Source organism: Branchiostoma lanceolatum, chromosome 4 (assembly GCF_035083965.1).
Source record: "Branchiostoma lanceolatum isolate klBraLanc5 chromosome 4, klBraLanc5.hap2, whole genome shotgun sequence".
Classification (NCBI taxonomy): Eukaryota; Metazoa; Chordata; class Leptocardii; order Amphioxiformes; family Branchiostomatidae; genus Branchiostoma; species Branchiostoma lanceolatum.
Window position 1 is genome coordinate 5,569,180 of NC_089725.1, and position 16,151 is coordinate 5,585,330.

The window sequence follows — 16,151 nt, forward strand, 5'->3', positions numbered from 1 at the left end:
TGTGAGAAGACACTAACTCTCATGAACTTTCATGGGTGATACATAAAATATGTATGACGTCATTTTATTAATGTGTTATTTTGTCGTTGTTTTCTTAACAGAACTTAACAACGACTGTTAACTGTCAGTTATGTGACAAGACACTAGCCTTTAAGAGCTTAACCCTATTCAGACGGGGGGTGGTGGTTTTCAGGCCCGCGACAGCTTTCACGCTCCAGGGGCTGGGAGTCACCAGAAACAACTGGAGGGTCTTTGCCGAGAGCAGACCAGCCTGGCGAGCCCTATGCATGTCTGCAGCCGCCATGCATCAGACACTGATGCCTGCGAATGATTGATTGATTGATTGATTGACAGCTTTCATGTCGCATAACGCCAAACGCCTTACGCTAGAGCCACTACTTTTTCTTTGGCCATCATTTTCCATTGAATTTCGTCACTAACTTGTATTTGCTTCACACAAAAAAAACACCAGAGTGAACGTTTTAGTCTATTCTTATGTTTTTTTCGTGTTCTAAGTTAAAAAAAAGGTTATTACAATCATGGCAATTGTGTTATCTGACTTCATCATAAATCATCTGAAAATCTGGAGGTCTTACGATAAGCACTTTACACGACTTGATATTAAGGTAATTTTAAAGAACGGTATCTCGAAAAACCCCAAGTAAGCCTCCAGAACTACTTACGTCATCATCCAGCTGCCACCAAATACCCTCCCCGGACAGAACGTACACATGTGCCGCCATAAAATAGTCCGGCCAAACATGGAACGTCTTATGAATATGTGGCTAGTCTCGATTGTGTTATATATTTAATTTGTTTTCGTACTGGTGTTTATAATTTTTGAATAGTGTAAGCTGTCAGAAAGTCCTTCATTTGGAGCTTAGATGCATTCCAGATGTGTACGCTCATGGATACAAAAGGAATGCGTCGGTCCTGTGTGGTGTGGAATTTACTCAGACCACGGCGGCCATTGTGAGGTGAGGGTGTGTGCTTGTTATAACCGAAAGTATTTTAGTTTTTTGGATTATTTTGGGCCTAAAATGCCTTCAAAGTTACCGCGTAGTATGGCTGTTTTAGTCATGAGTAAGTACATTTAGGCTCGAAATTGTTATCGGTGTGGTAAAATATTTTATTTCGTGAGGGCCGGGTCATGGCGGCCGTATGTGGAGACATTTTCTGGCGTTGAACATGTCGGGGAAAAACGGAAATTTTTACCGAAATTCTCGCCAATGCCGGCGGAAATGTAATCATTGTATTTGTGTGTGTGGAACCTGGAGGCTGTAGACGATATTTCTGTGATTTATGTGCGTGTAAATGCCAGTTTCTGTTACCGAGTCCTGTAGTCAGAGAACAAAGGACCGGGATGGCGTGGTCTGGCCATACGGGTTCCTTGTGTGCACTGAAATGTGACACTGGAAACCTCGTTAGTGGGCGTAGGAGCAACAGTACCAGAGAAAGTAGCTGGGTGTTTTTACCTTCGTATTCTTGAAAATGTAACTGACTTACAGCCTTTTATTATGTACTCAGTTGTTAGATTTTGAGCTGCACGCACAAAATATGAACAATAATAACCCAATGGAATGTACACAAGTGTGAAGAATTGGGTAGCTTTTTCAACCCAAAACATATCCTGCCAATTAAAATGTGATTAGTTTATTCGTTCCCTCTTGTGCCTTATTTAGACAAAGATACATGTGGGTTCAATGAAATATGTTGTATTAAAGCCTGTGTATTTCTTTCCCACAGGTCTACGCAGCTAGAAAGAATTGTGACAACACAGTGCGATGTCTGAAGTGTTTATCTCCAACTGTGCCAAATCATCTCAATATCTACAGAAGATTGCTGAAACAACACAACCAGCCCGTTGAACAACAGAAGCTGCTCCAATGACACTTCCAAACACATATCAAAATTTACACATAGGTGATAGAGCAAATATGTTTCGGCAACGGCGAGACATCCAGCTTACTCAGTGTGTGTTAGTTAGGTCTATCAGTATTACAGCTGTCAAGCCTCTTGGAAACCCAGACTTCGGGGACTGTGCCTCTGGCTCAGTGGGGGCTTGTTCGGCTTAGTTAGATGGGTTTGCTGGATGCCAAAGCCCCAAATAAGGTATCATCCCTTTTGCTCTTGTTCCTGGTGTCAACCTCTGTAGATCATAGATGACCCACATGAAAAGAAACATTGCGATAGGCTGTTCCTGTTGTATACACTGTTAACCTGAAGTCTTCGGGGACGACTGTTTCTTGCAAATGGTTGATCCTGCTGTGTGGGCTTGAACATAGCAGTCTTTTGTTGCCCTCTCAAACTAACCTACCTGCCAGTTGTTCTCTACAGTCAACCCATCTTCTGTCTGTAAAGAAAAAGACATCCCTGTTCAGTATTCTCATCTAGACACAGTTCTACACAACGTCCAGCATGACCGCGCCACATGCGTGACACTATTTCTGACGTCTGTCACACCTTGCACCGCATTGCTTACATGAGACTATCCTCTTCTTGACGGGTCTGGGCCGGCTTGCAACTGTCGTACTCGATGGCATTTTGGGGTGATGGTGTAAAAAACACTGCCCGAATTGCCCTCTGCCTCCGCGGCTTGCAGTGCTGATTCTCCTTTTTTAAGTTGAAATTGACCATGTGTTTCTCTAATTAGCCTTTTTCTTTTCTGTACAATGCCCAATCAATTTTTAAGAAGAAAAATCTATGTTCCCTTCATACTGACATACATAGGAATGTTATGTCCTTGTTTTAAATCATATTGTAGCACTCTTAACCCAGTTCTGCCTCTATCTTGAACTAGTAAATCAAGCAGAAAGTTCGATCACTGGATCCAGTGTTCTTGTGTATAGCAGTTTGTTATACAAAGATGGTGCTAATACTTAGACACGGTTACAGTACTAAGATTGCCACACACAGATACTATCAAGTTAACAAGACTTCAAGTTACAGATTACAAGAACATTAGGACATTGCGTTGTATATCTCACCTGATCAGCCGTTCACTACGTCACACTACCACAGACTACACGCACGTACTTCTCCACAACCGGTAACCAACTGAAAAAACTAACAGAACTTCAGTGCTCTTCTTATACTCATGTGGACAGGATCCGGAGGTCCTCCTACACAATATTATAATAATGTTAGTCATTGCATTCCGTAGACTTTAATCATATCGTAGTTTCCAAGAGTTCATACCGTCTTCTATACCCTTATAAGGTATTTGGGGTTCCCCAGCCCCATGTATGGCACAGCTATCTGTCCTACCTACGTCATCAAGGAACATTAAGGGATGCTCCTGCTGGGAGTTGACCCACTTTAGACGGGTAGAGGGGGTGTTCCAAGAAAGTGACTGACACATGATTATTTCCTGTGACCCCCTGGAAAACCACAGATTCACTACTCTTACAACTCACATATGTCACAATGCACATTTCCTATTTGTTACAATATTGTCACCCTCATCAAGTTCCCAATTGCTATGACAAGATTCAAATATCTGAATGCTCACCCATTCTTTGATGACTTGTGTCTGTTTGGGCCAATAGAGCCTCTGTCCGATGGCATCTACCGTTTTCGTGTGGGGTCGTGTGGCGTAACGGCAGGATTTCCGACTCAGAACCAAGGGGTTCCGGGTTCGAATCCCCTGCTGCCACCTGATCAGGTGAGATGCCACCGAATGCCACCGATATTGTGTCTTTGGGAAAAAGGGTACTTAACACGATTTTCCCCACGCCGCCCAAGTGTAAAAATCGGGTACATTATGTGTGTGGGTCACGATATCAGCAATAGCTGCCTGTGTCCCACGTGTATTGCACTGTTGTAATTCCAATAAATCCTAATGCCACTGTGGCCACCAGTTTCATCACTGTCAAAACTGGTGAAACACTTTATCCGTTTGATCGGATTTCAGCACCTTCACTGTTTGTCCTCCACACAACTTTTATTCCTTTTGGCTAAAATACGTTTGTGCGAAGTAGCAGAATGAATCCTTGATGCCCATCATTATACGATTAGCTTCCTAATGAGGAAAGTAAATAAAATCCCGTCATTTGCCACTATCAAATCAAATCAAAGTACAGTAGAATCCGCTTAACTGCACCACCCATTTGTCAGCGTTTTTGGTGCTATTATCCGGCTGGTGCAATTATGCGAAATGCCCAGCTGGACCGCACCACCATGGGCGAGGGGGTGTATTGTTAGTCAGAAACACTAGCACAAAGAAAACAGACGAAATTATTCAGTTATTAACTTTATTTATTGACCCTTTGCTGAAAATAAAGAAATGACTACGAACTTGTTTTGATTTTGCATTCTTTCATTTTTCCATGCAATCTACCGCATTACAACACACGTAATGTTACAGGGCATTCTGAAACATCGTCATGACACTCATGGGGTAACAGTTTCTGTGTTACATTGCGTAGAGTGCAGTTGTCGATTTACGTAAATCATGTACCGCCATGGAACTAGGAATTGAAACTAACACTTGGTTACTGATTACGGGTGACCCGCCCGGGACCTCCCATACGATTCCTATCAACGTAACTGTCAATGGAGACCGCCTTCCTTTTGTTACTCAGAACAGTTTTAAATATATTGGCGGTATTGCGCCTTTACAACGGCAGGTATCGGCTCGTTTGTACCGCGTTTGCCAATTTTAGCGCACCTTTTCAGTTAACTTGTCGAGGATTTTTGAAAAAAAATTGGTGCAGTTATCCGGCATTGGTGACAATGCGCGGTGCAGATATGCAGAGGTCACTAACAATGCAGTGAATGGGAACCGGTTTTGGATATTGGGATTCGGTGCAATTAAGTCGAAGGTGCGTTTATCCGTGCAATTAAGTGGCTTCGTCTGTATTTTACATTAATTATGCACATGAGGTCTCCTTTTCTATAAGGTAAAATTTGAGAAGAATGTGGAGTTCATATACATACGGGACATGCAATGGCATTGGATATAGCTTACATTTCTGTACCTTAGCCCAGTACATTGAGGTGCAAAATATGGAAGAGCTAATTTACAATCCATAGGCGGAGGAATACCTTTTGAATTGCGTAGCTGCTCCCAATACCCCCGCCCCCAGCCATGTCATGCCTTCATACCTTGTAGACTCTTTGGCTTCTTCCAGCATCTGCACGTCGGCATATGCATCATCGTGGTACTTTAAGTAAACGAGTAAGCCAATGCATCGAACAACCTTAAGAAGCCCTTCAAAGTCTTGGGGCATCCGTTCATTTGCTTCTTTGTAGCGCCTTACAATCCTCTGGCACATGTTCATCAAATTCCGATGTTGTCAACACAGAATTTAAGACCTGGTCGTACTTATTTGCAACATTTGTCATCTAAGATGCGTTTTTTTCGATGTCCCCAGCCAATTTCTGGTTTAATATTTTAGTCGAATCCATTTTCAGAATACGCCCGTCGAACCGATCATTTCGTCTCCATGTAGCAGAATTTACTCCGTATGCGCAGTCTCAAACCCCTGAGCAGGTGGCACTGGGTGGTATGAAGGTGGAGGTTCATAAGATGTTGCATGTCCAAGCAGTTCCTGCCCTTTCTTATGTTTCTCTCGCTATCCGTCATATATCTAATACATTGTTTCCCCCATTCTTCACTACTCTCCTCACATGTGAATAGTTATGTTTTTGTCGGCACTACGCCCGCCGGATGACATTGAAATAACTCGAAAGGTGGATGCATAAACGGTCCGACTCCGGCTTTTTGGTTTAATAAAAAAGAATTTTCTCTAGAGCAGGTTTTTTTTACAAAAGATGATTAAAAATTCCATTTTGGACCCTAAAAATTATGATGCAAAAAAGCCACGGACAAATTAATTCTGTTTGGTGTAATCTGTTATGTGGAGAAATATGTGGGTCCAGAATGCTGCCTCCGCTGAGGACGGGGCACATGAAATAAACATGTATTTTTAAACCAAAACATGTGTTTTCAGATGCATTAAAATCATTAAAATATGTTCTGTACCTCGGGAGAGATTTTCATATCCTCCAGTATCCCTAGCCACTGGTAAACAGACTCTGTCTTACTATGCCGCCTGAGAGGCGGGGGGCTGTTGTATGGAGGTGGTACATAAGATTCCAAGGCTGGCTTTCCTTGCTGACGAACGTCTTCCAACAGACTGATGGCTTTCATGTTTTCAAAAGTTGGTTTCTGAAGCTTTCACACCACAGAAAATGAGTTGTAATACAATGAACAAGTGGTACGGCTTTGATGAATCTCTTGTTCTTTCATTTCTTTTTAATCAATCTGACATTAATCATTTCAACCATTTGTGGAGAATGATCTGGATAAGACTGAACTCAAACTACTTTGAGGCATATTTCTTGTTTTTTGCACTTAGAGTTTTTAAAGATACAATTTACAACAAGGACATGTCTTCAAAAATTTCAAAAAAGGAAAGTATCTGGTACATCATTGGAAGATGATACATGCAAAGTTATTGAATCACAATGCTATTACTTAAAAGTTCTCATTTTTGCCATATATTAAAGTTATCTGCAATAATCTAGTTCCAACTTTAGTAGACAGATGATGGTGATTCAAACTCGACATTGCTGAGTTCAAAAATACCTACCTTGTCCATGATCTTTTCCAAAGAGGCCAAAACAGTCGCTCTCCCCATAGCCAGTTGGCAACAGCGCGAAGACATGGTTGTGTTGTACAAGCGCACACTGTACCTTTTTTGCTCAGCTTTCAACTCATAGGGTAGTTGAAATAAGTTGAAAATGTCGTCCATGTTTATTATGATTTTTATGTTTTCGATTTGATTCACGTTTTGACGTTGTGTTCTGTTTCCGATTTGTTCCTTTTTTATCAACACGTTATTGTTCTTAAAATATTAAAATATCTGACTAACAGCTCACTGCATTTGATAAATAAAGCCAACACCTTTTTTATTACAATAAAAACAAAACAATTTAAATGAATAAAGAACTTCATTGGAAAAAAAAACAAATAGAAGAATACAAATCAACAATGTTTCTCGGTAGCACGCCGTTACATAACATAAGTTTCAGTTTGGGGCCGAAATCATAGACGAGTGAACAAAACAAAGCAACAATGTTCCCAACTTTCTCGGCAGCGCGCCGTTACGTAACATAAGTTTCAGTTTTGGGGCCCGAAATCATAGACAAGGGAACAGAACATAGCAACAATGTTCCCAACTTTCTCGAAAGCACGCCGTTACATAACATAAGTTTCAGTTTTGGTGCCCGAAATCATAGAAAAGGGAACAAAACATAGCAACAATGTTATCAACTTTCTCGGCAGCACGCCGTTACGTAACATACGTTTTAGTTCAATCTGAGGAGTTCTTGTTAAAAGCAATTTTCCCTGAAATTGTTGCCAAGTGGTGCTCCAAAACTGAATCATCAGGCCACACAATTTTCTGTTTGCTTCTCGGAATAGCCTCTCTTGTTACATATGAGCGATCAAGGAAGTAAGGATTTGAACGATCAAGGAAGTATGTCAATAGTTTTCTTCAGGCAAAAGTTTCTAGTATTTGCCAAATCAGTGGGCAGGAGGTCTTTGGCAGAAAATGAGCACTCCTGTTCCTCAGCACTTGCACTCAACCAGACCATCTGGGGTAGCTCATAGATAGGGCCATGCATTGTTGATGAAGACCACTGTCAAAACTTCCAAAACCTCCGTGACTTTTCATCATTTTTTCTGAACATGCACTGCGACCGGTAGCCTCATGAGATTGGCCCCAATTTCTCGCAGGACTTTCAGACTTGTGTAATTCTGGATAGCATACTTTCCTAGTGACAGACTTTGATGGTTTTTCTGGATCAGTGTGGCATGCTGACATAAGATTGGCTGCTGTAATTAGACCTGCACGCTGTTTATATCAGACAGTTGATTGTGACTGTTGCCGTGTGTTTTCCTCAATGGTCTAGATTTCATCTGCCGTGAGAGAAATATTGGCTTCACCACACTTCTCACACGTGTCGTTTTATAAGTACTGTGACTATCCCTTTTGTTACATAGTTCTCATTGATGAGAGGGACAAGAAAAAGAATGTGGGGGTGGGAGCCTGAAATTGATATGTTGTTGAAAAACTGCGTCTGTTCAGCCCTGCTGCATGCTGGTTCCAGCCTGTCTACGAAAGTTCTTGGTTTATACGATTAAGTGTGCGAATTCAACCTATCTGTCTCCCATCCAAGTGCAAACAATGTTCCGTCAGACGCGTTTTCTCTCTGTCTTCTATTGTACAAGTCCTGTGACTTCGTCAGTCCATCTTGGAGTAGGTCTTTGTGCTCTTTCAGCATGGCTTGCAGGCAGGTCACGTCATGCTTTTCCTTCTACTCTTGTACTTGTTGCAGCTTCCTATCCCTCAAATCCGTATCCCCAGACCACTCATGCGTCATAGACTCGCGAAGGCCCTGTTTCACTTCGCCGGCATCTGCCTTTATCCAACAGCGTTCCTTTGGGTTGGATGAATGTGCCTGGCTCAGTAAACTGACCTGGTTGGAAATATACCACACCGTAATTTACAACATTCGGGATCAAATAACGCATTACCAAAGCACTGCACTACAGGTTTTGAGGTTCCATCTTAAAGTCTCAATTTCAAACTTAACAGAGGACACATTCCACTGCTGTAAGACAGTACAATACAGCTTTGCAACATTTTTTGTTAATCTCCTGTACTTTTTTGATGGAGCATATGGAAGGACGCCAGCTAAATATATATATATTTATATGTTCTTCCTCAGTGTTAAACTTTGTATCAACATCGGGTGCATCAGCGATGGGAGCATCCTCCACGTGTCTCTAATACAAAAGCCCCACAAAGATATCTTTTTTTTAAACTGCCGTAACGGTGAAACTGCTGTAACATTGGGCATTTACATGCATTGTGAATAAAATAAGTCCACAAACTTATAGAGCTGTTTCCTGTACAGAATGAATAGTACACAATGTTGCCCCGTCCCCTAACACAATCACACCCCATAACTCACCATACAAGTTAGCAACAAACACAGTGCTGGGAGACTTCAAATGTGTCCAGCAGTTCTTGGGCTGTTTTGGGTGGCCATGATCCCTGTTGATTGAAGATCGGACACTTCACAGCTCCTTCCGGGGCCTGCTTCATCAGCCCCGGTCCTGCCTCGACACCATCTCCTTCAGTGAAGTTGAACGTAGGTCTCTGGACTATCATTATGCAGTTTTTTCGCCTTCTTGACGTCTTCACGGGAATCAGCTTCTGCAGCGTCATCTCTCTGCTTTTGTAGTAGTAGTAGTAGACTGGTTTATTCAGGACAAGACGTACACACCTCCTGGCAGCCCGGGAGGCTGAATTACGAGGTTGTTTACACCGAGTTGATAAAAGAAAACACTCTTACACATCAACAATCGCCTGTGGTGACATACCAAGACATTATGATTGAATTATAAAAATCTCAACGATGATACTTGATTAAAACACGATTTCTAAATCAGCACTTCACATATGCAGTATCAACGTTGTCTCATGAGCAACAAAGGCTAAAAGATACGATCACTGAATGATCTAAAATCATTAACATATAAACCATAGCAATATCCTAAATACATGCGAGAGTTAATCACAAAAAAACAGTGTGAATAGAGTCATGTTTGATTAGAGTTCATTGAGATAACACCGGATAACAGTCTTACTTGGTTGAAGCCACTGCCTCCTTCCCAAAGCACCGTGGTCATACTGTGGGAAAAGCTCATCGTGTCCATCATGCACGTGTGTAGGTGGTTCTCAATGGAGGACCACTTGGCAGCCAGAAGGTCACCATGACCGTCCCCAGTGGAGGTTGCCGCCCAGTGTATGTGGTTGTTGGTGACCTGAATCCAACCGCTGATGATCCCACAATCTTTCTCTCTTGCAAGCGCAGTGAGTTTTTCCTGATTCCTGGTAGTATATGAAACATGCCACAGTTAAAATATGGGTTGTACATGTATGTAGTTTTGTGTTGCTTGTTTATTCAATCCTAGTCAAAAGCCTCAGTTCTTTTCGCAGTGAGTTTATTGAGCTGCATATTGATGTTCGGTCAAACGGTAAGATAGTGAAGGATTCAAGGGAGACTTCTGTTTCGTCCGATATGTGTTGTGGTGAATCGTGAAGGTTGTAAAATGTGGTTGAATGTGAACTCATCATGTGCTTCTGTTTCATGCCACAAAACTATACAACCAGTCTCTTTCGTGAACTTTTTAACATGTAATGTGGTAATAAGCATCGTCTTTAAAATGTGTTAATTCTTAAATCTTATAAACATGTTTTTTTTTGGCTATTTACTGATAGGTATTCCAAAAATGCCACACAAGCTTGCAATTATCTTATAATTCAATGACATTTTTTAGATCAAATCTAACTGTGACTTGTATTTTGTATGTAATTACCAATGGAGCCGTCAATTATCACGTGAGAACAATTCAGGATATCCAGTGGGAGATCCTGCTAGTCTGCACATTTTGAATAAACATTACTGAGACATACGGCGATTATCATTTTCGTGCACTTAGATGTCAAGCATACATGTATGCTATATACTACTCATTGTTGTTACTCAACATTTGTAACCCTAGTTACCCTACGCAAACATCTAACGTTAGTTCACGTAAAACCAGGATATTTTCGAGTTGCGCACTGCCAGGTTCCTACCGTGTTGTTGGCCGCGGGTAGGGGGCATCCAAGAGCAGAAGCGTGTGGACTTCTCCACTTTGATGGCATTACACAAGTCCTGTCGATCTTCGGCTTTTGGGAAATTAAGTCGCTTTAATGTCTCCGAGTATGAGCTATACTGGCGTCCAATGATCATTTTGCAAGCTCGTTTCTGTACTCGCTCTAGAGCGGCGGACTGATTTTGCGTGAGTGCTGCACTCCAACAAGGGGCGGCATATTCGAGTAAGGGGCGAATGTATCCACAGTATATGATAGTACGATCCGATGTCGGTACCTCCGATCGGCGTAGTCTACTGATGAGAAACAGACGCTTGCTACCCTTCGATACCATCTCGGCTACCTGGTCATCCCACCGTAGATCAGATCTTATGTGCAGTCCTAACAGCTTGGCCTGCGTAACAATGGTGAGTGGTTTTCCACCAAGGGTAAGTGCCGGTACCTGTGGGGGTCGATGCATGAAACAGAAATGCATCGCTTTGCACTTTTTAGGATTGAGAACCATAGAGTTGTTTACTGACCAGCACTCAAGGTCATCATGGTCAGTCTGGAGGGTCGTTGTTCTTGCTGGAAGTCTTCTCTCGCCAAGGTTGAAATCATCAACATATTTCCAATGTGAGTTCGTAGTTACAGGTTTGGCGTCATTGATTATAGCTAGAAACACAAGAGGACCTAACAGAGTGCCATGGGCGACTCCACAAGTTAGGAACTCCCAGTCTGATAGTGCCCCTTGGTAGTGGACGCGTTGTTCCCGACCGGATACGAAACTGCACAACCAGTGTCGTGTAAAGTGCCTTTCCCAAGGGCACAACATCAGGGCGTATTGGTGGTTTCGAACCCAAGACCTCGCAGTTGTGAGTGAAACACCCTACCAATTGCGCCACACGATGCTTCATACCAGATTTTAACAGGCTTCGCACATCTACTGATTACTGTCAGATAAATTGCAACAGTGTCAGAAACAATTCAATCATAATCAAGACTTGACTGTGTCATCATCATCAAGTACTGAAAAAAAGTAAGATTACTGCCGTATCAGTTTTAAACAGTCTGTGAGATTAACCTTGTGAAAACATACTTACGTAGGCCATGTTCACCATTAGCCTCCTCAGCTCTCTGATCATGGGGGCTCCATCATTTCTCTGAAAATATAAGATGTTTACATTATAACCATCAAGAATGATCGGTAGCTGTTAATGATAAAGATTTTACCATCGTCATTGTCATCATCATGAAATGGATTCTTGATAACACACTCTTTTTTTTAAATCTTAAAGAACATTATATTATATAACCAAAGACAACCATATAACAACAGAACATATAAGAGTACACGAGGCACATACACTGAAGTCTCGTACACTTGTTATAATATTTATTGTAAAATCTGCATTTTCAAGTCCCCCCCCCCATTTTCTGTAGTCACTTGTAGTCCCATATTCTGTAGTCACACAATTCAGTTTCTTGCTGTTTCTTGTTACGCGGCCTGAAACTTGGTGGCCCGTGATGTTGAAAGAACTAGATAATTAACTATGTCCGGATTAGAATTTTAGAAAGTTGAGAAATATCGGAATCAATTCCTACTGATCACGCCAAGAGCTGTTTTTAGGTCATCGTCTTCCCAAGGCCACTTGGGCCAACAGCTATTGTGACAGGGCATCTGTCAATCATCCGTAAATTAATCAAGTTAGACTATCCGATGCCCTGCATCACGTTACAATTGTAAACATTTTGCTAACCAAATTTTACCAATGAAAGTAGATCTATACTAAGCTTTTACAACCGCTAGCTTCTATCCTGTAGCCGTCCTCTTCTTCTTGATGTGAGTAGAGACGAAAACGGAAAAAAACGGCATTTTGAAAGACGTCCACTTCGACAAAAGACTGACAAATTCAGTCCGCCTTTTCAAATCTTGTCCTGTGGGCTGCTACAGCCTGTCTTCTTAGCTTTGCCCCTGGAAGCCACTTGCCAGTGTTGGCGGTGCTTGCACATCGTGTGGTTCCTCACCTAACTCACACCTCACCGTTTCCCTCATGAGGTCACTAACATAGTCTGTATTTCACAGAAAGAAAAGAATTGGTCTAAAAGAATTAGTCTTGGAAATTTATTTTCTAAGCGCTTAAAAGGGACATGGAATGGCTAAGCAAATAAAGAGTGACCTAACCAGTCCCCATTATTAAAAAAAAACAATGTATGCAATAAAAATCTGAAATAGTCCTTACCGAATGTACAGTCTGGATGTACGTCCTGAACAGTGCAGGTCGTTTTGAACTTCTTGAACCTCAGCTTGTACACCTTGTCCCTCTCTGGTTTCCATCTGTGGCCGTCCACAGTTTTCGTTGTGGTGTAGCACTGCTAAATACAGCACATGACACAAGTAAAGGTACACTTTGACATACAATATAAAAGGTAACAGGTAAAAGGAATTATATAACATATAATGCATTAACCAAAAAGGTTAAACAGTCCCTATACACCCCTTGTTACCCTGTTGATTTCAAAATGGTACTCACCTTGTCAACATATACCAATATCAGAAAGAAGCCCATTTTGGTGCGAAGTGATTCACCAAACTGTAGAAGGCTTCCAGTGTTGCTGTTTGGTACTTGGGTGAGAGTTTCTTTATGTCCCTCAGCAGACACACTTTCTTGATGAAGGCATTTAACTTCACACTTGCCAGTGCCAGAAACATTAATGATAATTGATGAACCAGCAAATGTACCTATGTCACATTAAAAGACCATCACACCGAATAACAGTCTTACTTAGTTGAAGCCACTGTCTCCTTCCCAAAGCACCGTGGTCACACTGTGGGAACGGCTCATAGTGTCCATCATGCACGTTATGTAGGCGGTTCTCAAGTGAGAGCAACTTGGCAGCCACAAGGTCACCATGGCCGTCCCTAGTGGAGGTTAACGCCCAGTGCATAAGGTTGCTGATGAACTGCATCCAACCGCTGATGATCCCACAATCTTTCTCTCTTGCAAGCGCAGTGAGTTTTTCCTGATTCCTGGTAGTATATGAAACATGCCACAGTTAAAATATGGGTTGTACATGTTACTAGTTTTTGTGTTGCTTGTTTATTTAATCCTAGTCAAAAGCCTTAGTTTTTTTCGCAGTGAGTTGATTGAGCTGCATGTTGACCTTTTGTCAAACAGTAAGATAATGAAGGATTCAAGTGAGGCCCCTGTTTCGTCCTAGATGTGTTGTGGTGAGTAGTGGATGTTGTAAAATGTGGTTGTGAACTCTTCATGTGCTTCCCAAAATTTCCACGCAGTCTTCCCAACATTGCAAACTGTGACACATCCTGCATGGAACAATGTGAGTGCCAAGGACTGTTGCGGTCCAAGTGACTGGGATATTTCATGCGAAACTCCTTTCCATTGCCAAATGCAACCCAAATATCTATCCTGCCCAGTTGTTGTATTGTTGATATTGTCAGGACAACAACATCAGAATCCAGCAGTTTAATGTTAAGGAAATCAAATAGTTCAGTTTTGTTGTCACTTGAGCGGAGGAACTGCTGCCAGTTCTTTGGTATTGGACTTGACTCTTCCACGCGTCTCCGTTGACTTCAATGTATAACCCCCAGCACGTTTTTCTTTGGTCTGTGACTTCAGGCTGTTGTCAATATACTAGTCCCAGGCAATATCCACACGACGGGCCTGCTCCTGTTCCCTTTGAACGTACGGAACATATACATTTGCCGCATACTCTCCAAACGTCTTGCACACTCCACGACTTAGCATGTTGACGGTAACAGATGATTGCCATACATGTACTAGTATTTCCATCCGCCGCTCGGACCTTTCCTTGGTCCCTGTAGGTTCGACTTCGTCTTTCCCATGATGGTGGGATCAGCGCTGTGGGTCGATGGTCTGTCCGTGCAATGTTCCTGGTCCAGGATTTCTGTGCCAACAGCAACAATCCTTGCTCCATGCAAGAGACGATGGTCTCTTCCATGCTTGATCTGTACTGGTCTAACGTCCTGTGGCAAGGATTACTGGCTGCTGGATGGTTCTGACTCTTGTGTTGAGTTGTCTGGAGTCTGGTTGGAGGAAATCTCGATTTGTGGTGTCAGCTGCTCAAGTTCTCTGGTGTAGGTGAAAAAATATGGGAGATCATCTTCATGTCGAAGTCCTTGGTCAGCCAAAATCTCCAATTCAGCGCAGTGCGTGCGTGAAGATGGTCCGAAGACGACTGCGTTGGGTGATTTTCCTGTCGTTGCGCTTACTGACGTGTTTATGGCGTAAGTGACGTGTTCAAGTCCTTCAGCCCAACCCTTGTCAGGATGTTCTTCAAGCCACTTTCCAAGCTTCAGCTGTAGGTCTCCATTGGCCCGCTCGACACATCTCTGAGGCCGCGGATGACGTGGTCATCCGTGAATGATGACCAAGCCTGGCCACTTCTCAGTAAGCACATTGATAACCCCAGCGACGAATTCCCTTCCATTGTCCGATTGTAGTATGTGGGGTGAACCAAACAAGTAGAATGCCTGAACAAGCTTCTCAGCTACCCCGGAAGCGCGTTCAGAAGTCAGGGGATGGGTCCAGCTGAACTTGGTGAAGTGGTCCCGCATGTGGAGAATCCACTTGTGGTCCTCGTCTGGCCTGCTTGTCATGTCGATCAGGTCCATGCGTGTCATGAAGCAAAGTGAGATGATGGGTTTCCCTGCTGCAGCTGCAGGTTTCTTTTGTGGAACACTTGTGGAGCACTGTTGGCAGGGGCGAAGGTACAGCTGAACAAGGTCATAACGAAGCCATGCGTAGTTGTTCTTGATCTCTTCCCAGGTCTTGTCACGACGAGAGTGACCGACCCTGGAGTGGCAGCTGCAAAATACATAAAACACTAGATTAGTCATCTGCCATTTGTAAGAACTGTTATGTAAGTCAGGTCATATTGAACTCGACAGGTAACATTGCATGTTGGCCAAATCGTACTAGTCAGTACGTACTAGTGATAAACACCAATTCGTTAACTGTTTATTGTAGCATCTAGAACCTGTGTTATCGAAAACCTGTACCTGTAAAATTGTTTAGAATTGTTTATCTTGTTGATCAACCGACTTGAAGATAGGGAATTCAGCAGAAGCACTGCCTTCATCTTTGGGTAAAAAACCTAAAGGTTTTAGACAAAGGTTAATTTTGAGAATTCAGAGGAAATGATGGCGTTTACATCATGGCTAATATGATAGGCATTTGCAGCAAAAGCGACAAGAGACGAACAGTACAATATTCACAGGTGCTTAAATTTCCCTCAGGCCCCATTATAATACAATGTGTATAGTTATAAGAACAATGCAACATGGACACACTCAAGAAATTGCACACATCTCTTAGTTTGTTATCATATGTAACTTCCCCCAATGCTGTCACTAACTTATGCATCCTGGATGAAGCCTCTATCTGCAAGGCCTTTGTTATAATGCTGCGTAATTTGTTATAATGCTGCGTACTTGGTTTGTCGTGTCTCTTT

The 16,151-nt window shown here is 42.4% G+C and overlaps 1 long non-coding RNA gene across 1 annotated transcript; it reads left to right on the top strand.

Annotated features, from left to right (window-relative positions):
* Window positions 1–677: 677 nt before the first annotated feature.
* LOC136432327 (uncharacterized) lies at window positions 678–4,296 on the top strand. Its single transcript, XR_010755513.1, has 2 exons — window positions 678–977; window positions 1,747–4,296. It is a non-coding gene; the product is annotated as an uncharacterized lncRNA (long non-coding RNA).
* The last annotated feature ends 11,855 nt before the right edge of the window (window positions 4,297–16,151 follow it).